A 24000-nucleotide genomic window follows, 5' to 3' on the forward strand; every position below is an offset into this window, starting at 1 on the left:
TGCATCCCCTACCCAAACTATTTAGACAGAAACTGCTTAGAAGCCTATCAGATCTTCTCTATCTGTAATTCAAAGTTTCACCTTCGTCACACTATTTCACATTAATTCTGTCTGGGCGCTAAATTAAGAGTACAGGTGTGTGGCGAATTCAGTTCGTCAAACAACTGAATAACGATCGTCGAAACTAGCTGAGATCCGTTTACTGCTCATTGTGTGTGGCTGTACAAATACACACACATATGTATGAATGTGTGTGGTAGGGTGGTGGTGGTGGTGCCAGACGAGAACATTTACGAGATTTTTTATTTGTATTCATTTCATTCGGACTATAAAGTGTTGTGTACATCCGCTAAGAACGGTATATCCTGAACGATGTGGAATAAGGCAAACCTAGCCATATTTTCTTTTGGATTACTTGCTGCTTCACAATTTTTATTATTAAAGGTATGGATTTTCTTGACTATCGTATTAAATTATCCATTTACTAAATAAGAACCCAATTCTCAAGTTTTGTACATATTTACGTACAGGGTGTTCAAAAAGTTTCACTGCATTATTTTATTGCAAAATAAATGTTTATAAGATGGTATAAGACTACAAAAGAATATATTAGACTTTACAAGACTTTAAAAAACTTTATAAGAGGTTCTGAAAGTGTCGTCCTTCATTTTCAATACATGATTAAAAAAAAAAAAATCACTGCGGAGAGACTTTTCGAAAACCTCATATATTATATTTTTTAAAAGAAAAATGTGTCCGAAAGTGTTATCTTGCATTTGCTTCAGCTCTCTGCACCCTGAGTTCAAATCCCATCGAGGGAAATATCTATTAACAAGCAAAACGTCTAAGATATCTGATATACTTATTTTGAGTTTATCGCCAATAAACTACGTTGATGTTTTTCACATAGCTAAACTGGTGTACAAACCAAGGTAGATTTAGGCAGTTCGCCCCGAGCGGTGCTTTTATGGTGGAAGTTCTTTTGGGTGTGCAGTGTCCCTTTTACCGAGTTCCCTTCCTTGAAAGTATCCGGATCAAATCTTCATTTTGGTTAATCTTTTTAATACAATCAGCCATATTCACAAACTTTTATTACAGATCTTGTGGAAAAATTATTTTGTAGTTATTCATAAAGTGGAAATCTCTTTGTCCTGCTCTCATTTCATGTGCTTCATTTACATATTCAAAATATAAAGACTTCATGTGGCTGTACTTATTTAATGAGTTAACAAGATTCAGACTGTCTTCTTTACTGAAAAAACGGGTTCGAATCACAGAGGCTGCCTTCGGCATTTTCTTTTCAATGGGATTTTTAACCCCAAATTTACACGCTTTTATTTACAGGTTTATGTCCGTCGAGTTACATCGCTTATAATTTATTTTACGTCCCTCCTAAGTTTCTAAATTCTCAGGACGTAAACAACACACACACACAAAGAAAATTTTTAAATGACAAGGAAATAAGAAATTATGTAATGAACTTCTTTAGCTTACATTTGTTTCTGTTACAAGATGCAATGCACTCATAGTTGAGTGCTTGTGTATCACTCTATAGCTTCGTCGGAGCTTCACAAACGAAGTGCAGTTTTATTTAGAAAAGCACATATATAAAATACTTTGGTAGACGGAAACTGAAAGAAGCTCATCATATATGTATGCGAGTGTGTGTCTTTGTGTCTGTGTTTGTTAGCTACCTCTGCTTGACAACCGGTGTAGGTGTGTTTCCGTCACCGTAACCTAACGGTACGGCATAACAGACGGATAGGCTATATATTAGGCTTTACAAAAAAGATGACCGAGACAACAAAAAGAGCACACACACACACACACACACACACACACACTATCTGTGTGTGATTCATATTGACTTACGCTGCTACCTTAAAACATTGTTAAAATCTTAATTTCCCTCCAAACTGTTCCGAAAAAAAAAAAAAAAAATTATTCGATAAATCGGACTCGTTTATTGATTGAAAAACTTCTCCATTTTGTTATTTATTGGTGGTGGTGATGATGATGTTTTAGCTTACTGCTCAGCTCATAAAAAAAAAGCAACTAAAAAAAACTCAACAAACCCTCGTCATCATTGTTGTTGTTGTTGCTTCTGCTGACGATGAAGATACAACCACGACTGTCGTTGTTGTATCCACCCCACCGCACCCCCATACACGTATGTTTAATATTGATCTGCGTTTGTTTGGTATTACTCATATTGTTGTTATCATTGTTATTGTTAGATTATTGTTATTGCATTATGTATGTTTTTCTTTTTTTATTTTTGTTGTTCATATTGCTCTTATTATCGATACTATTGTTATCGATGTAGTTATTGTTGATAAAGTTGTTGTTGTTACTCTACAGCTGTATTCTGTTCGTGTTGGCTTTGTTAAAGTGGCTGCTGCCATGCCGATATGGACAATTTTATCGCTAAAACGTCTCCCCCTCATTTTCTTCTACTACTACTGCTGCTGCTGCTACTTTTGTCTAATAATAACAGTGGCTTCAGATTTTGTCAAAAGGGCAGCTTTCGTTTTGGACGGAGGATGAGTCGATTACATTGACCATAGTGTTCAACTGGTACTTATTTTATCAACCCCCGAAAGGATGAAAGACAAAGTCAACCTCGGCGGAATTCGAACTCAGAATGTAGAGACGGACGAAATACGGCTATGCATTTTGTCCCGCGTGCCAGCTCGCCGCCCTACTAACAATCCTTTCTACTATAAGCACAAGGCCAGAAATTTTTGTGGGGAGGGGACTAGTCGATTACATCGACCCCAGTGTTTTACTGGTACTTAATTTATCGACTCCGAAAGGATGAAAAGCAAAGTCGACCTCGGCGGAATTTGAACTCAGAATGTAGCGACGGGCGAAATACCGCTAAAAATTTCACCCGGTGGGCTAACGGTTCTGCCAGATCACTGCCTTAATGATAGTAATAATTCATTCTGATTTTGGCATTAGGAAGGTTTCGCCGATTACACCGAACCCAGTACATGACTGGTAATTTATCGATTCCGAAAGAATGAAGGCGAAATAAAACCTCGGCAGACCGACTTCTGATTTAGACACGGGGTTAGTAATTTTCCGGAGACGTGTTGGTCAATGGTGTCGATCCCATTAGCCATTCTAGGACTTTACTTTTACTAACTCCGGAAAGGTAACCGGCAAGTGAACCTCGGTAGAATTCAAAACCCATAACGTAACAAACCAGAAGAAATACCACAAGGCACTTTTATCTGATGCTCTAACGATTATTTTATTTCAAATTTTTTTTTGGTTTACTGTTGTTGTTACTTCGGCAGCAGTAGTTACCGTTCTAGGGTAGGGTGGGGTGGGGAATCTGTCATTGTGCTTTTTTTTCCATCCTTCCACTATATACGAGCGATTCTTTGGTTATATTTGTTCCAGGCCAGGCACCAGCAGCAACAATATGGCCATTGAACCTATCTATCTATCTATCTATCTATCTATCTATCTATCTATGTGTGCATGATCATACGTGTCTGTATATATGTGTGTGTGTCTATATGTGTACGTGTGTGTTAGTCTGTGTATGTAATGGATGTATATATATGTGTGTGTGAGTATATATGAGTGTTTGCGCACGTGTATATATATATATATATGTGTGTGTGTGTGTGTGTGTTTGCGTGTGTATATATGTGTGTGTGTTTATGTGCATCTGCATATACGTATATACGTATGTTTAAACACACATCATCTCCACACACGAACAATAATCTGAACAGCCATTATTTTTTTTTTTACTCCCCCACCAACATCGCCAGCATCATCCCCTCCACCACCACCAGCAAAAAAAACAACGCCATACTGCTTAACATTATCAGTTAGCAAGATCGATAAGATAATTTGCTGCAAAATTTTCAGTTTCAAGCTATCGGGGTCGCTTGTATCATAGAGAAAATGAAATTTATATCAACAACAATAATAACCGCAACAACAACAACAACTGTAAAATATATACATAATCCCCCACCCCCACACACAAACAAAAACAAAAATATAAACACAAATATATAGAAGCAATAAAAATCAAAAAAAAAATTAATAAAATAAAGAGGAAGGAAAACAAAATAAAAAGATAAGAAAATTAAGAAGAATACGATCAGTTCAATAATACGAAGCGTTGCGCTGTATTATCGGCAATCTACCCCTCTTTGAGACAGTTTTGCCATTCCATCAACATACCATTCCGATACACTACGACATTATTATATTCTTCTCCCTCTCTTATATATATATATATATATATATATATATATATATATATATATATAAAACACTCTTTCCTTTTCTTTCTCAACATCGTTACAACATCAAATCAGCTTTTCTGTATCGAATCATCTATCTATCTATCTATCTATCTATCTATCTATCTTAGTGTGAATATACAAAATTTAAGTGTAAATAAGAAAAATAAAATATGACGTGGAAGTGTATTCACTGCTGATGATAAAATATATTTAGTAAAGGTGGCTCTTCTTCACATTTCGTTAACTCCTAATCTCACGTTTCTGATTCTTCGATATACTACGAAGGGTTCTCAAAATTTGTCTGACGATCGGCGATGTGAAGCTCATGATTTGGTAGAGGTTACATAACTACCGCCTTGCTATGTCTGTACTTATCTATTATGTGTGTGTGTGTGTGTGTGTGCATGAATATAACTGATTGAATTTATCTCTGTAGAAGTGCATGGGTGTATTTGTATATAACAGTGTGTTTAGGGGAGAGAGAATGTGTTCAGTGTTTTGGTTCTCCAAGAGTTAGGGTTTAATCATCACAGTAGTTGCGTTACCGATTCGCGCATTGATCTCCATACAAGCTCCTAATATTGCCAGTGGAAGACTTGTGTTCTATAGAAGACCTTAACTGAAACGAATTGTTGTTAACACACTTTCTAACTATCAATTGACAATAATTATTTTGAGTTACTTTTGGATTTTCTTCTTTTTTTTTAGTGAATTTCTTTTTCTGAGTTGAATTTTCCTTTCATTTAACGAGAGCTTCTTCATTTTGCAAGATGCATAGTTTAAAGCCTGGCTTCATTAGTCGACATAACTCTCTCGTTTCCTTCTCCAAGACCTCGATGTCAGCTCTGTGAACGGCAGAACTAGAAATATATGTATCATATCTTGCCAGAAGAAAGAAGAGGCAAAGGAGCACTCGATAAATGCAAGACGAGAAGGGTAATCCTCCTACCCACATACCTTGGAAGAAGAACTTCCAGGGTCAGGGTAGAAGGAATCCCCCTGAAATAGATGTGGCTTGGGTAGTGGCGGCAGTACTTCTCGGAAGTGAGAAGGAAGTGGCCGTGCTCCAAGCCACAGAAATAGAAGTAAGGAATTAGCGAGGCAAAGTTCTGGATCCAAATCTCAGCAGAAAATAGGGAAAAACTAGCAGAAATGGTGTCAGTAGGTGATACAGTGATGAAGGTGTGGATAGAGGGCAGAACCCCTCGCTACTACAAATGTGGCCAAAAGGGCCACATTAGAGCGGACTGTCCTAAAAAAACCCAGCATGCGCAGGAGAAGGTCGAGAAGGAGAAGGAAATGGTGGAAGAGAAGGAGGAAACTGACGAGGAAGGATGGAGAGTGGCTGGAAGGAAAGGACAGAGGAAGAGGAAGAAGGACATTCAAAGTGGACCCCAACCTGTACCCACCCCACCCACACCCTCTCAACCCCACCCTCCCACTGCAGACACCAAACCCACCCATTCCCCACCGACACAACAAACATAAATCACAAGGCTCCCCTCCTCCTCCCGTGTGTTATGCTTGTGTTTTTCTGTAAAGGTGTCGATAGGAGACTGATAGAGAAGTTATCACAGTGGAAGGACGTAAGGACTGTAAATAGGAAAGGAAGAAAAGAAAGAAGATATGGGCGCATGCGCATTGGTACCGGAAGTTCGCATGAGAGATGTGATGGAATACAAAGAAGGTTTTAGATATGGAAAAGTGGTTTGTGACTTAAAGGGAAATACCAAAAGAAATAGAAACAAGGTATAAACATGAACTGGATATAAAATGGAAGTACATGATGTTGCTGAGGTGGGGTAGGTAGCACATTTTCATATATCGTTTCCTTTTTTTTTTTTCCATTCATGTTATCATAATTTAATTTTAATTGTTATACGTCCCCACATGTTTTGTGCCGTCATTCTGAAACGTTAAACATTTAATATCTATGTACGCCTTTTATAGGTAATAAAAAAACAACAACATACCGTATTATGTCCCACCACCATTGCCACAACTAACATCGTCTTTACTACAGTATACAACAGCCACAATATCGCCACCACACCACCATTAGCAGTACCACTGCACCACACCTCTACCACTACTAACATCATCATCACCGCCATTTACGTAACCACCACAATACTATAGTACCGATTCCGGTAACAGTGCTATCACCCCGTTATCACTAAATGATAAAAACTTCACAATGTTACCATTACCAACCTCATCACTGTTTTAATTGTACTACTGGGGAGAGCTTGATCGCTATATTTTCATATGTGCTCCTGGAAGATCCTCGGAAGTTTTATTCCTAATTTTTCCCATTGAAGATTGGATTACATAAAACATAAGACAAATGGAAGTTGTCTCCTCAGAAACCTTTAGGGCAACAGTTTGACATTTAAAGAGTTTTAATTGTACATCTGTTTCCTTAAATGTGCATCTGTTTCCTGAACTGTGCATCTGTTTTTCTTAATTGTGCAACTTTTCCTTAAAGAACTGCAGTATGTTAGCAATGTTTCCCTTGAGAGAAACTTTCTCATAAATATATATTCGTTTTCTCCACGCATGTGTATACGCGTGTGTGTATATATATATATGTATGTATATATATTGTGTATAATCCTTCACCTCTTTAATTGTTACTTTTACTATGATGCTAATTTTCTTTCGTTTTTAAATTTAACTGCTATTATAGTTTATTACTGCACCGTCTTGCTATTTACTTACAAACTCTAATGCAGCCTTTTGTAAATGTAAGCAATCTTCTTCAAGGAATCTTTTCATACATTACCAGTTTTATTTTTCTTCAGCTATGCAGAGTCGTTTAAGGTAAGATATTTACATTTTACATTTAGCCGCATTACCTCCGGTAATGTTTTTAGTCACCATTATTCACACATATTCGTTGCATACATCCTGACTTTTACGTTTTATTCTTTTATAATTTTTACCCCAATTTTAATCGTGTGAACTAGTTCCAACAGCGCTAAAGACAAAAAAAAAAAAGATGATCATTATAGTAATTCTCTATACTCACTTCATTACACCTCTACTGTTTGATGCTAATTTCTCTCTCTCTCCCTCTCTCAGCTCTACCACTAACCTTACTTTCTTTTCTTTCCACTACTACTCCATTATATATATATATATATATATATATATATATATATATATATATATATATATATATATATATATAAATATATAAAAATCAATTTTGTAACTTCAAAGGGAGAAGCTATTCAAATACAAACCCTTAACCTATATTTATTCTACCTGGTTACACAACTGTTTCCTAGCACTATATATTCTCTTAGTCGAACTGCATATTTTTCGACGAGTCCAGTAGAACGAAATATACTGCAACGAGTCAATATTTGCACACACACACACATATATATATATATATATATATATATATATTTCATCGGTAAAACATAAATCTGAAAGAGAAGCACACTCTAAGTTACAGAGCAGTATATAATATAAATAAAGTTAGATAAGGCCGGTTTATGGGATTGCCCTGGGTTTCACGTCCATAAAACGCTCAAGATAGGCTGTAAAGCTAAGCGCTTTATGGACGTAAACCGGCCTTATCTAACTCTATATATGCATGTATGTATATTTACATTATTCATTTGATTACAGCTATGCTGAAACGTCGCCCTGAGGGTTTTAAGTCAATCCTATCGATTCCAGTATTTATAAGTCTTGTTTTTATTTCGTAAATCTCTTGCTTCGCTCACTAAGGAATATATATATATATATACATATATATATATATATATAAGTGGACAAACGAAAGAAAGAGTCACTCAACACATTTGACAGGAGTGTACATCAATTAGTATTTAATAAGTTTGATTCAGCGCGATATAACCTAAACCTTCGTAAGCACGTCACACGAACCTAGCTCCTCAGGTTTCGGTCACCTAAACCTGCACGAGCTCGTGTGATGAGCCGAATGAAGCTATTATCAAATACTAGTGTGTGTGTGTGTATGCATTTAAACTGTTAAGCGGATACAGACGGGTAGATATATATTGAAAAAAAATATGTGGAAAAATGAAAGCGTTTGAAGACTTTATCATAGAAAATATGTATCGATTTCGGTCGTTGTAGACGACTTTTTCGTATTGGAATAAAAGAAAAATTAATAGAAATTAAATTAAACTTTCATAATAATCAGACCTGGAAGCGCATATTATTTTTCGTATAAAAATCACCGAGTGTCGTATTTTTTGCCTTGATTTATGCATGTTGGTAGCCAGTAGGACAACCAGTCGATAAATTAAGTACCAGTTGCGTACTGGGGTAGATCTAATCGACTGGCCCCCTCCCGAAAAATTTCGGGCCTTGTGCCTAGAGTAGAAAAGATTATTATTATTATTATTAAGGTGGAAAGCTGGCAGAATCATTAGCACGCCGGACAAAATACTTAGCGGCTTTTCATCCGACTTCACATTTCTGAGTTCAAATTGCATCGAGGCCTCTTCCTCGAAATTGTTCGCCTTGTGTCATTTGAATCGTGATTTAAGAGTAGAAATTATACTCTTGTATATTCCAGCATATACGGGTACCTAAACGAGTGTGAAGGCATACGGTGCATGGAAAGGGAAGTCTGTTTTTGCATTTCAGAGTCTTTCCTTATTTGTGCAGTTAATGATCTGGGACCGTATATCGAAACTGAAATAGTTGCTTCAAGGAAGGCTCATTTCGGCCATCTGTTTATATCCACTCCCCGTTTATTTCCTAATCGCGTGATCAGATGATCGATCGGACGGTGTTATACATCACTCGTCACAATGCGCTTTGAATGACAGCCACCCCGCTGGCTATGCCAACAGGCCAACATTCCCCCTGATCACAAGACTAGTCCGACGCAGGGTGTACCCATTCACAGCTGAGTGGACTGGAGCAACGTGAACTGAAGGGTTTTGCTCAAGAACACAACACACCGCTCAGTCTCAGAAATCGATCTCACAATCCCTGGATCGCAGATGCAACACCCTAACCACTAAGCCAGGCACCTTCACCTATTTCCTAATGCTACAGTATATTTATGAAATGTCAAAGTTTCCGTCACAGACACAAATCCATTTCATCTCTTAAAAACCAGTTACTGGCGAGCTTTCGTATGCCTCAAGCAATTGCTGTTTCTTCGCCGTCTTATCTTTTTCTTCCCGTCTTGTCTCTTTCTCATTTGATTGACTTTCAACTTTAAATATGTCAGTTTAATATCGTCTTTCATCTTTTACTTGCTTCAGTCATTGGAATGCGCTTATGCTGCAGTATCGCCTTGGGGGCGTATTTTGTTAGATGAATAGATCGGCCCCCATTACGTTTTTCTTTTTCTTTAAAGTCTCGTGCTTATTTTGTCAGACCGTTAGGTCACGGGGTCCTAAACAAACCATCACCAGTTGTTAGGTGATCAAAAACACACACACACACACAATTACGTATGACGTCCTTGCACACAGTTTCGCTCTACCAAATTCGCTCACGACACAGTTCCCGTTTACTAAATTCACTCATCAAACATTGGTCGACCCGGAGATTTAGTAGAACACACTTACCGCGCAGTGAGACTGAACTTGAAACCACGCGATTACAAAGCGAGATTCTTGTGATCATTTTCCCTTCCAAACAGTTTCAAAGATGATTGATCGGATAGACCTTAGAGCTCAATGAAACATGCCGTGGAATTGAAACCGAAACCGAGCAGTTAAGAAGTAAACTTGTTAAGCACACAGTCTTTATTGTGCTCGTAACTTGGACACAGCATACGTAGATGGTTTGGTTCTCCGTCGGTCACGGCGACGCGTATTCCAGTTGATCCAATCAACGAAACAGGCAGCTCGTGAAATTAGCGTGAAAGTGGTTGAGCACTCCACAGACACGAGAACCCTTAGCTTAGACCTCATGGAGATTCCTCGTGACGCAGGCTGTGATGAGGCTGGCCCCTTTGAAATACAGGTACAACTAGTTCTTGCCAGCTGAGTGGACTGCAGCAACGGAAAATAAAGTGTCTTGCTCAAGGACACAGTGCGCCGCTGGGAATCGAACTCACGACATTACGAATCGTGAACCGAGTACCCTAACCACTAAGCCACACGCCTTTATATGTAGATGCGTTGGAATTAAATGCTGTAAGATATTTAGTCCAGGAGTCTACTGTCTGTGCGTCTCCATCTTATTTACTGTAAACATTTTAATGGAATAATTGAACAAACTGACATCCCGTACATCGAATATAATTGGAGATCGTTTATTGATTGTTCAAAGGGAAACATGGAAGCGGTCTTACTGTATAATGGAACGTCTGTAAGTTCTATAGAAATTCTGGTTATTCTGTAAAACTGTCTGAAACAAATGAATGCTTAGAATTGTTAGAATTGGTTTCATTGTGCTAATTCAAAATTAATCGTATTCATTCTCATATAGACTTCATGGTGGTTATACAAAATGTTTGTCTCTTCACCGTCTGGAGCAAAGCGAAGCTGACACATGTGACTTTTCTTTCTACACGTTACATTGACCACCTTAGAAATGAGACTTGGCCAAGTCTCTTCTTTTTTATTGTTATTACTACAGTTGTCTGTAGCAGGTCTAAGAAAGGTACTTTTACAGACATTGTATATAAAGTGCTTGGAATATTTTGCGAAAAGAACACATGCATACAAAAAAATTAAAAAATAAAAATAAATAAATAAAAACACTCATCCACAACAACAACAAAAAAAAACTATCTAATAAAGATGGAAGAGCGTTCAAATAAGTTTGCCGTTGGTTTTCAGTTTTAACAGGAATCAAAATAAAATGCTGACATTTTTTTGTTGGACCACAAATTAGAGAAAGTGATGAGAGATGACAATTTTGTGAACAATATGTCTACAGTCGATTTAGAAGCCTGGCAAATATTTAAATCTGTTGTTAGAAACTTTCTTGGAAATGTTAAAAAGTTCCAAATTGCAAATGAGCCAGTTTGCTAGCATGATTGATAGTTCTTTAGCATAGATGCAGCATGTGTGCGAAGGCGTGCTTTCCGTTTTCACATCTTGACTTATTTCCAGCAAACTCTGCTTTCTGCAGTAAAGAGAAAGGTTAACGGTTTCCATCAAGACATAATGTCAATGGGAAAGTTGTTATCAATGCCAGTGGGACATTACTTGTTGTTGTTGTTGCTGTTGTTTAACCCTAGGTCAGGTCCGGTTAAGGACGTCTGTAACCCAATGCAGTGCAGCCATGGTAAACTCAACTTTTTGTATACCATATTTTAGGTTTCGGATTGCTTCTCTGTTTAGCCAACTGCAGGACAAAGCCTTCAGCATGTCCTCTCCGTCAACCACGGTCTCATGTGAAGGCTGTAAATTTGAGCTTCAGACCATACTGGTTTGACGAGCCTGCTCTGATACACTACCTCAACAAAGCTTTGAAAAGGGGTACAATTTTATACCCAAACCTAGGAGTAGTTAAATCGATTACATCAACCCCAGTGCTCAACTGGTACATTTTTATATATGTGTATGCACATGTGCATATGTATGTATGTATGTATGTATGTATGGATGGATGGATGGGATTGGATTGCCTATGTTTAGTCAACTGCAGGAGGAAGGGCACAGCATGTCCTCTCCACCGACCACGATCTGATGTATGTAGGCCGTGAATTTTAGCTTGAGATTACACTGCTTTCATGAGCTTACTCTTCCACTGGCTCAAAATGGCTGGGCAGAGAGATGCAGTTTTTATGCTTTTACCCAGGAGTAAAATCAATTACATATTTAATGGCATATAAAATACACTTTTCTTCCTACGTGATAAGATGTCTCAAAAGAATTATTCCGGGTCCTATATGTGAAGACACGTGGCCTAATGATTAGGGTATTGGCCTTTCGATCGCCAGATCATAGGTCTGATTCCCGGATCGGACAACGTATAGTGTTCTTGAGCAAAACACTTCATTTCACGTTGTTCTGGTGTTGTGTGAGAAGTGGCGTACCGAAGAACAAACCCAACGATTTCTCTGCGTGTCGTAAAAAAAAAAAAAAACGAATAAAAAAAAAAAGAAAAAAGCTGTGGTAGGATTTGCACTCTGACCTCGTAAAACCTTGACCAGCAGAGTCTACTCAAATAGACCCATAGGTCGGAGGATTGTTTGTGTGGTGCAAAGATCTGCCAGGAATAAGGAATCACCAACAAATGGTGGCTGCAGCGACGCTGTTACAGCGCGTTTCCCATTACTATTACTACTACTACTACATACGATGCTGGGCGTTCTATAAGCTTTAATGCATTATTTTTCATCCATGAGCTGCTGAAATTGGGATGCGTCTAATACGCCATCCAATACTATTTATAGAATTACCTTTTTTCCTTTGCCTTTCCTTTATGTCTCTATGATGTAATTTAAAGGAATTCAGTTGCTATTTCTAGCATTTCGGGCGTCACATAGAGGCCTCATCAGTGGCTCATAGTTTATAGTTAAGTTTTAGTATATGAAATGTGCTTACCACCACCTCCTTCTGCCGTCTTCTTACACTAGAACATTAAAAACACAAATGTTGATGAAGAATTAAGATCTTTTTTGTACAATTTTGTCTTCGTATTTTTGTTGTAATTATATTTTTGTAATTATCTTATTTCGAAACTATAATGTGATGGGGAAAATATCTAATAACGAAATTTGAAATAAAACTTTATTAAACATTAAATAGATGGCAGCTCTTTGATCCTAGATAACACTTCAACGTCCAAAAACTATGGACCATTTCTATAAATAATATGAAATTATGTCTTAGCTATTAATAGTTTTTTAAAAGCTAATAGGACAGAAGTTTTATCTAGCTTAGAGAAAAATATATCGATTTCAAAACTAGGCAATCTCGGGTTCGTATCCTGCAGGCGGTAGGATCTATCTATATACATGCAGTTTCCATGTCAGATTTCTTCATCATGAAGTTCGCTTTTCTTCTACAATGATGCAGGTGCAGCTGTGTGGTTGAGAAGCTTGCTTCATAACCATGTGGTCTTGGTTTCAGTCCCTCAGTTTAACATCTTGGGCAAGTGTCTTCTATTATAACACCGAGCCGACTAAAGCCTTCCGGGTGGATAAGGGCAACAAAAGCTGGAAAAAGCCCCGTCGTTTTTATGTATATGTCTATAAGTGTGTGTCTTTGTGTTTGTAATGTTTGTACCCCACAAACCATCACCACTTGACAACCAGTGCTGGTGTATTTACGTTCCTGTAAATTAACGGTTCGACAAAAGAGACCGATAGAATAAGTTCCAGGTTAAAAAAAATGTCTCGGGGTTGATTCTTTCAATTAAAATCCCTTATCACGATGCCCCAGCATGGCCACAGTCAAATGACTGAAACAAGTAAAGGTAAAAGGTAATGGTACCTGCAGAAAAGTTATGTCAACACAGGGCTTTCATTCAGGACACAAACGCACCTTAAAACTCATGATTCTTTGGCAGGTGTCTATCAACTCTCAGGTATATTCTTTTCTATTCTAGGCACAAGGCTCGAAAATAAGTACCAGTCAAGTGCGAGGGTCGATATAAAAGAGAAAGCCCCACCCCCAGGATTTCACACCTTGTGCCTATAGTAGAGAAGAAAAAAAGGGAACGGAATATAAATGAAATAAGAGATGTCGAGTAAAATTTGTAAAGGTCCCGCTTTTTCTTGGATGCGATATACCTTGTGGTTGTTTAGTCTCGGGTCAGTCGCGAACCAGCAGGTCCTTCATCAGAAATTCCAGGCTTGACCTTCTCACCTTTCACTGATATATTTCTAGAAATATATTATCCAGTGTATCCCACCTTTTTTTTTCTGTTAAGACAATGATTTGATGAATATTTGGCTGCTATATCTAGCAAACGGAGGAACTAGATAGAAACTAAATTTCCACGTGAATTCTTGGTGTATAATGTCCACGCAAGAGGATAGATTTTTTTTTCCTCCCTAAATACACTAGCAGTATTCTGGACTAAGCTGCATTACTATTCTATAAACAGTTATCGACTTTTCATATTTTCTGATTTCTAGCTTCAGTGGATATTGTCTTCGTTACAACGAATAAACAAAAATATTAGCAACATGAAGGATCACCATGAAAGGTCACAAGGAAAAATCATTATAAAAGGTCGTTACGAAAGGTCATCATCAAAGGTCATCGTCACTGATTATTCAAGATTAATTAGCATTAGTTTAACATTGCAATGATCATACGATGCTGTGATATTTAATTTAGTAGTTGTTTTACCCTAGGTCCGCCCCGGTCATAGAAGATCTACGATCGAAGGTATCCAATCCTAAGTATTACGTCTTATTTTCAGGCATCGTATACCATAGACTATAACGGGTATTGCGTCTATATTTCTGAAGGTGGTGGGCAGATTTGGTTGCTATTTCTAGTTGATCGGGTAACCACTTTATTATTAGATGGGTAGGTTGCCTGGAACGTGTGATAGTATAATGTAGTGAACCACATGTGGTCGGTATAAGCAGGGGGTGGGTTACGTGTGGTGGTATAGGATAGGCCAGGCCAAATGTGGTGGTATAAACAGGTGATGTGCTACATGTGATTTTACAGGCAAGTAGTACGACACGTGGTAATATAGGCAGGTGGTGTACAACATGTGATATAAGCAGGTGATGCATCACAGATGGAGCGCTATATGCGTTAGCCATAGGCAGATATCAGGTGTTACACATGGAGGTACAGGTTGGGTCTGTATAAGCACATGTGGTGATAAAGGTCAACAACGTGGTGGCAAATGTATTGGTATGCTATACATGTGGTAGTATAGATGCTGTACAATGTGGTAGTATAGGAAGAGCGGTGTGATTAAAAGCGTTTGGTGGTGAATGCAGGTGGCGTACAACATGTGGTTTTAATGTACTTCAAACAAATTACAGATGTTTTGATTGGAATTAACAAATTCTCCATCAAAAGAGGCTTTTGAAATCTCTCTCTTACACGGTTGCGTTAGAACCACCACTACTACTATTACTACTACCATCACTATGTGTCAGTTGTTACAATAGTAGTAGTAGTAATAGTAGTAGTTGTAGTAGTAGTTACTGCTGTTTGTTTATCTGTGATTATTCTAGTTATTGCTGCGGGCAGTGTTACATGTCTGACACCTATTGTTGCTGGTGTTGTTGTTGCTGTTGTTGTCATACTATTGTTGTTGTTGTTGTTGTTGTTGTTGTTATCTTTACAGTCTTTATTGTAGTACTCGTTGTTTTAGCTAGCTATGTTTTTTTTTCTGTCTGTTGTTATTCTTGGCTGCAGCAGTTATTATTATTATTGTTGTTGTTGTTGTTGAAGACTGTTAGCAGTGGTCGTCATATTTCTGTTGTTGTTGTTGTTCCCATGCTGCCCACTCGTCCTCCCTACCCACCCCACCCCCACACACTCCATTTACTATTATTGTCTTCCATTCTGCAAATTTTACTTTTTTTTTTTTGCTTGTTACCATAGAAACAAATTCTACTGTATTTCACATAGATTTTGTACTATTTTCATTTCTATAAAACTTATATTTTAATGAATGAATCTGAATGTGATTTTTGCCGTTCCACTTTACAGTGGTAGTCACAATTATTCTGTTACTGAATGGTAAATAATTGATCTCTCTGTAGTGATGGTCACGGTCAGTCTTTCACTATTCCACACAGATGATGAATGTAAGTGTGTATATGTCATTGTATCTACTAGGCTATCGGATGTTATACACCGCTGATCACAATGCCCTTCCTTTCATTGCTGTAGTAGCGTTCGATTGATGCTAACCCACTGGCTTGGTGAGCAGGACGACACCTACCCCGAACGTTACGCCAGTCTGACGCATTCACAGCTAGCTGGATTGGTGGGGCGGGCAACGTGAAATGAAGTGTTTTGCTCAAGAACAGAACGTATTACCGGGGCCTGGGAATCGAAATCACGATCTTGCGATCATGATTGTGACACCTTAACCACCTGGTCACGTGCCTGTATGTGTGTATGTATGTATGTGTATGTATGTATGTATGTATGTATGTATGTATATTTATCTGTGTATGTTTGTAAAACGAGTAAATCATAAGACGAGCTCGGTGATGGAAGGAATTAAACTCGTACTGCGAGGTATCACTATATACATACATACATATATATATATATATATATATATATATATATGAGAGAGAGAGAGAGTGTGTGTGTCAGAATGAATATGTTTATTTCAGTTGATATCTATAGGGTGACAGCCGTTTCGTTGTAATGTGGTTTGTAGCTGGGCCCAGTAAAAGGAGCGCATTTGTGATGACCACTGGATTACATAATTCTATATATTGTGCATTGCATACACACACACACACATATATATATATGTGATTTATTGATATCTAATGGAAGATTCAGAGTGACTCAAGAGCCGAGAGTTTCGTGCGTTAGCAATTATCAAACAGAAGTGTCAATGCACGAAACAGCCGACCCTTGAGTCACTCTGTTACTTCTCCTAAAATATCAAATATATATATATATATATATATATATATATATATATATATATATATATATATATATATATAAATATTCACTCACTCTTGTTTTGAGTTGTATTTTTCCTCTTTGCATCACCAAACCTGTATACATACATACATACATACATACATACATAAAAACAAGTGGGCAGTAGAAAGTTTAGAATTTTTTTCTCAGAAAAATTTTGTCAACCTTTCCCTCCTCACTCCATCTCTCTCTCTCTCATACAATACTGAAACACCAAAGCATTTTACCGCCTTTCAACTCTGCAACTACTGCAAGTCTGTGGTTTGTATCATATGGTTCATATCACACAATTTACAGTGTACAATCTGCGCCATATTATATCGTTTCTCACGGAAGTTCTGAGACAATTTACTTCATTCTCCTGGAAAAAATGTGCTGCACTTTCACCTTTCTTTCATTTCGGAACTTCTTCTGGAGACACAGATCTTATCTACAAGGAACTTACGGTGTTCAGAAGGAAGAAGCTGGCAAAGAATCGCTTGGCATGCTAGAAACAACAGCAAATCACCCTAAACGTTTTTAGAATAAACGAATATATTAGATAACTCAGTTGTGAACATAATGTTAGATGATTTGGAGGCACGTGGCTTAGGGGTTACGGTATTCGGCTTACGATGTGTAGGTCATGAGTTCGATTCCCAGCAGTGCACACGTTGTGTCCTTGAGTAAGACACTTTATTTCACATCGCCTCAGTGCCCTTAGCTGGCCAAAATGTGAAGTACCTGGATTTCAAAGGGTCAGCCTTGTTACAATCTGTATCACGCTGAATCCTTCTGAAAATTACGTTAAGGGTACGGGTATCTGTCTGTGGAATGTTCAGCCACTTGCACGTTAATTTCACGTGTAGGCTGTTTCATTGATCGGATCAGCTGGAAAACTCGTCGTCGAAACCGACGGAGTACCAGTTTAGAAATAATGTTGTCAAGACAAGAACGTCGGTCTAACATTAACAGATGGTCATGGATATCTACAACTAACGAATGTGAATCAGAATATGTAGGGTGAATCCGAAATAGGCGGAAGTTAAGATATATCCAGAGCCTAAATAATGCAGGAGATTGCCTAAATGTTATACGTCGATTGGATCATGTCTAGCCTAGGGCTACACAACAACATCAACTACAATAACAACTTGAAACCTAATACAATGATATGTAGTATGTTTTACGAGTCAATTTTTCTGCTATAAGCGATCAGTATGTTTCATTTTTAGCCTTTAGATCTAATTTTATTACAGGAATTTTACCATATCAAAACATTTATTTTGCTAAAAAAAATCTTCCAAATATATATATATATATACGCCAATATTTTCAATATGGCTTCTCTTGAATTATTCAAGTGTTACAAATTATGATATTTTTTTTTCTATTGCCGCTTATTTTACCTCCTTTTCAGTCGGAGGTTCTAAACTATTTCTTACACACCAATCTACACACTTTATTCATCACATTTTTCTACACCATAAACTCTCCACAGAACTAATCAATACACTTCCTTTTTGTTATAGAGAACGTATATCCATCCAATTGGTATATCTTATACTCCATATTGTTTATCGAGTCTATTGTCGCTTATTCTATTATCCAACTTCACATGTTCTTCTTCAAAACTCCTCAGCTGTACATCAAAACATCTTAATACCTAGAGATACATTTTTCCTATCCAGCTTAGATTTAAGCACTTGGTTCAACCTCATGTAATGTTCCTTTCTAGATATTTCTTTCGTTACACTTTTCTTTGTCCTGTATTATTTCAATCTATTGTACCCATGTATTTATAGTCTTCAGTTCTTACCTCTGTCATCGCTTCTTTATGTGCTAATTCAATCCCCGCTATTCGACACCATTTCTTTTGTCTAATTTATCAATACCTCACACTTTTAAATTCCTGGTTCACCTAAACCTATGCACAGTGAACAAAGAATTTAGTCTTATCTTTGTCCTGTACAAACAGCTTGATTTTACCAATACCACAAAGAGAAAAACGAAACGCAACATCATCTATTACCAACTAATACACACACACATACATACATGTATGTATGTATGTATCTACACACACACTCACGCATAGGTTAACTAAATGATAACAGGTATATACCACACAAGGCAAAAGATACGAAAGATATCATTGTAAACATAAGCACAGTCTTCAACACTATCTATTTCTTAAGCCACAAACTATATTATGTATCTTATACAACATTCCAACTTTCTTACAACATCAGTACTGCTTACCTATCACACCAAAACATTCTACAGACCAAGAAGGGGGAAAAGCAAAGAAACTTGCTACCTTTCATTTTATAGTCTATAGTCAACATATGTCACTACTACCACTACCACCACCACTACTACTACTACTACTACTTTATATTTGTTATTGCGTTTCTGTCTCTGCATTTATTATTTCTTGACGGAATCCCTTAACCTTCACGGCAATATAATCTGGCCCTTTAAATGCTACTATATCCTTTCATAATTTCTATTAACTTTTTGTACATACACCCCTGTTTATTATTATTGTCGACTGTGTCTTTCATCCTTTTGGGGGGCGATGAAATAAGTACCAGTGGAACACTGGGGTCGATGCAATTTACGACTTTTATTCCTCGACATCCTCATTAAGAAATCCAACATAGTGTCATAGTGTATAGGACATATCATATTGGTAGAGATACGTCATAAAGAATGAGATGTATTATATCGATAAAGATGCATCTCATGGAATGAGGCACAAGATACTGGCAGGAATGCATCGTGGTGAATGAGATGTCATATTTTTAGAGAAGCGTTGTCGGTAATGAGGCACATTATATTGATAGACATGTCGTAGGGAATGAGATACATCATATCGATAAAGATACGTCATAAGGAATGAGACGCGTTATATTAATAGAAATACATCATAAGAAATGAGACGCATCACATTGATATGAATAGATATGCCATACTGGAAGAAATAGGTCTCGTGAATAGAGATATGTCCTATTGAAAAGAGCATGTCACAAGGAAATACGTACATAATACCTAGATTCTCTCTAGACCCACGAAATATTCCTATGAATAATATCTTAACAATTCCTGCTAGATTAAAAATCAAAATATCCTGCCGGTGTGTAAAGAAGAAACGGCAGCAAATGACAGTTTCCAACCACGTCTACCGATTATTTCGATCCGAAATTTTAAGGAAAAGATAATTTTATTCACAAGTCATCAACTACTCATTACGTGATCTTCATATATAATTGGTAATTAGAACAATTATTGCTGTATAGTGAATTGTATTAAAATGTTAATTTACAGGAGTTTTAGTAACTGATTAAGCTAACATTAAACTCGTTCCAATGCTATATATATGCATGTGTGTGTACATATATAGGCAGATCTGTGCATATACATATATATATGCGTGCATGTATGCATGTATATATATATATATATATATATATATGTGTGTGTTAGTGTATGCATTCATGCATATGTCTGTGTATATACATATATTTATATATACACACACACACATATACATGAATGCATGTCTGTCTGTGTGTGCCTGTTTATATGCTTGAATATGTACGTATATATGCATGTGTGTATGTATGTACAGATATGCATGTATGCATGTATATATGAAGGCATGTAACTCAGTGGTTAGAACGTCCGGCTCACAATCATGAGGTAGCGAGTTCGATTGTGTCTTGTGTTCTTGAGCAAGATACTTTATTTTACATTGCTCACTTTATTTTACATTGCTCACTTTATTTTACATTGCTCACTTTATTTTACATTGCTCACATCGACAGCGTGAAGAGTGGAGGCTGGTATGCATGGGTGACTGTTGGTCTTCCATAAACAACCTTGCCCGGATTGTGCCTCGGAGGGGAACTTTATAGGTGCAATCCCATGGTCATTCATGACCGAAGGAGGTATTTACTCTGTCTGTATGTATGTATGTGTGGAGGCGCAATGGCTCTGTGGTTAGGGCAGCGGACTCGCGGTCATAGGATCGCGGTTTCGATTCCCAGACCAGACGTTGTGAGTGTTTATTGAGCGAAAACACCTAAAAGCTCCACGTGGCTCCGGCAGGGGATGGTGGCGAACCCTGCTGTACTCTTTCAGCCACAACTTTCTCTCACTCTTTCTTCCTGTTTCTGTTGCGCCTGTAATTCAAAGGGTCAGCCTTGTCACACTCTGTTTCACGCTAAATATCTCCGAGAACTACGTTAAGGGTACATGTGTCTGTGGAGTGCTCAGCCACTTGCACGTTAATTTCACGAGCAGGCTGTTCCGTTGATCGGATCAACTGGAACCCTCAACGTTATAAGCGACGGAGTGCCAACAAAGATGTGTGTGTGTGTGTGTGTGTGTGTGTGTGTGTGTGTGTGTGTGCATATTCCTATATGCATAACGTTATGAACGTGCGTGTCGGCCTGTATCATAACATATAAAATCACACGAGCTCGTAGTTTTGCGTTGTCGGCTGTGCACATGCTGCATCCTGAAACCAAAATGAATACATAACAGCAAGAGGTGTAAAGGAATCTAATAGTGAGAGTTTGAGTCAGGTGGGGGGTGATTTAATTAATCAAAGAAAGGGTGAAAGTAGAAGTGGGGGAAATGAGAGAGGGAGGAAGTGAGCAAGATGTGATTGACGAGAGAAAATGGCGGTGTATTGAACGTCAGTTACGCTGCAACACATGACAAACTGGAATAAATAGAACGCCATGTCACGTGACAGACAGACAATAGAAGAGAATAAAAGAAAAAAAACAACGTTGTTTTTATTTGGTTCTCACTTATGTTTTTATGGTAAGTCACTGTTGTAATTTTAAAATTTCATGTTAGTTTTACATTAAGAAAATATGTTTACATTACGACTATGTGTTTAATAAAAATGTATTTTCATTATCTTTTAACATTCCGTTGTATGCAGATTTACAAAGCCAATGCGAAAAAAAAAAACCATTAAAAGTTGAGAAGCTACATTAAAATTTTCAGAAATTTATTGGAAAAAAAAAAAAGAAAATTAATAAAAAAAATAGTCCGATGTATTTGTTGACAACATCGCTTAGAGCCCCTCCCCACCACCACCAACTTAGTATGCATGCAAATATATAAGCGTCCATGATATATATATAAATATATCTACATATGTTAACCGTACACACATATATATATATATATGTAGAGAAAGACAGACATTTCTGCATATGTATGTGTGTGTGTGTGTATATATATATATGTGTGTAAGATTAGTTATTGGCCATCAATGGAACAGTGCAAGTATGTAAAACATTTCGGAGATTTAACCTGTACGTTATTACACCTAATGTATGTGGGAGAGTATATATATATATATATATAACCAGCAGCCGACCATGCATATCCATCCTTCCTTCACACCACTGATGTAATTCAACAGAAAGGCAAATGGGTCGATACAGCTTGGCACCAATGACGTCGCAACTCATTTCTACAGCTGAGTGAACTGGAGCAACGTGAAATAAAGTGTCTTGCTCAAGGACATAACGCAAAGCCCGGTCTGGGAATCAAGCTCACTACTTCGTGATTGTTAGCCCGATGCTGTAACCTCTGAGCCATGCAAGAAAAGCAAACATACTTATATGTATGTATGTATGCTTGTAAGCGTGCGCACACTCACATCCGACTGTTTGACTGTCACATCACGTCACACTTTTAAGGTTATTCTTTGTATGGAAGAGCAGAAAATAGCAACGAAATACTTGTTGTATAAAGAAGACAGCGAAACCGTTAAACACCGAGGCTACAGTCAGAGAATGCCAATTATGTGACATTGCTGCGGAAGCTATTACACATGCGATCAGTAAATGGTTCAAAATACCAAGGGTTTATCTTCCTTCACGGAATAACGTTGTTGCTAAAATTATATCCAATGTCATTAGTAAGAATAGCAAGTATAAGAAAATGTTTTGAAATTGGCGTGGCTGTGTAGTAAGAAGCTTGCTTTCCAACCACATGGTTCCGGGTTCAATCCCACTACGTGCAGCAAATTGAATGATTGTAGCTTCGGATTGACCAGTTCTTTGTGGGTGGAATATGAAAAACAGAAACTGTAGCATTTCGAAAAAATTCGAAAGCTGTTCACGAAAGAATTTTGCACTCAATATTTACCGGCTGTTATTTATAACTTTGTTTACTTCGATCTCCACGCTTAAAACGAATTATTTCACGTTCTCTCGAAGCTTTTAAATTCTTATGACGAAATCAAAATTTATATATATCTTGTTTCAGTCATTAGTCTGCAGCCATGCTGGAGCACGACCTTGAAGAATTTTAGTCGATTGAATCAACCCCTTTACATATTCTTTTAATGCCTGATACTTATTCGATTTTTTTTGCCGAGCCGCTAAGTTACGGGGATATAAACACACCAGCACTGGTTGACAAGAGTTAGTGGGGGGACGATCACAGACACAAGGACATATATATATATATATATATATATATATATATATATACACACACACACACACACACACACACACACACACGCACACACAACAGGCTTGGGCTTCTTTCCAGTGTCTGTCCCTAAAATCAACACAGTGTTGACCCGAGGCTACAGTAGAAGACACTTGCCCGATGTGCAACTCAGTGAGACTGAACCCGGGACCATTTGGTTGGAAAATAACGAATCGAGAAAACGTAAAAAAACAGGTTAAAAGGTATTCGAATGTATCTCTCTACCGAAACTGGTTTTTATTTCTGTTATAAAAGCTAGAAACATCTTTCCCTCTCCTGTTTAATGTTATTCAGAACGGATATCAGAAAATACTTGTCATCGAATAGGATTTCACAATTACAATCATGTCTGTCAATGACACCACAACCACAACCAATGCTAAACCTACCCCGACGTCAGTGAAGTGTCCAACACAGCGCAACTATTCTTCTCACTTCACTTGCGTTTTCCATTTAAATCAAAATCTACTCCGCTGCTCTCAAATGGACCGTAAAAATAATTTTTCTCTCGGATACATGAAGAGATTAATGAATCGCTGGGACGAATCTTCAACACACTTAAACCACAAACCAAACACTTTCGACAACAAGCATCGCTCTTCGCTCGAAAATGTTTGTCACAGATAGCAATTGTTATTACAACTCCTGTGATGGCA

General features: G+C 37.6%; 1 protein-coding gene across 1 annotated transcript in view; it reads left to right on the plus strand.

Moving 5' to 3' along the window:
• Positions 1–141: 141 nt before the first annotated feature.
• LOC106871942 (rhomboid-related protein 3) overlaps positions 142–24000 on the plus strand; it is a 301094-nt gene continuing 277235 nt past the window's right edge. The window contains exon 1 of the mRNA XM_089339510.1: positions 142–444. The gene's annotated coding sequence lies outside the window, so the exon portion shown is untranslated. The remainder of the gene's footprint in view (positions 445–24000) is intronic.

The sequence above is a fragment of the Octopus bimaculoides genome, chromosome 21 (genome assembly GCF_046866305.1).
Source record: "Octopus bimaculoides isolate indiv1 chromosome 21, ASM4686630v1, whole genome shotgun sequence".
In the NCBI taxonomy this organism is placed as follows: Eukaryota; Metazoa; Mollusca; class Cephalopoda; order Octopoda; family Octopodidae; genus Octopus; species Octopus bimaculoides.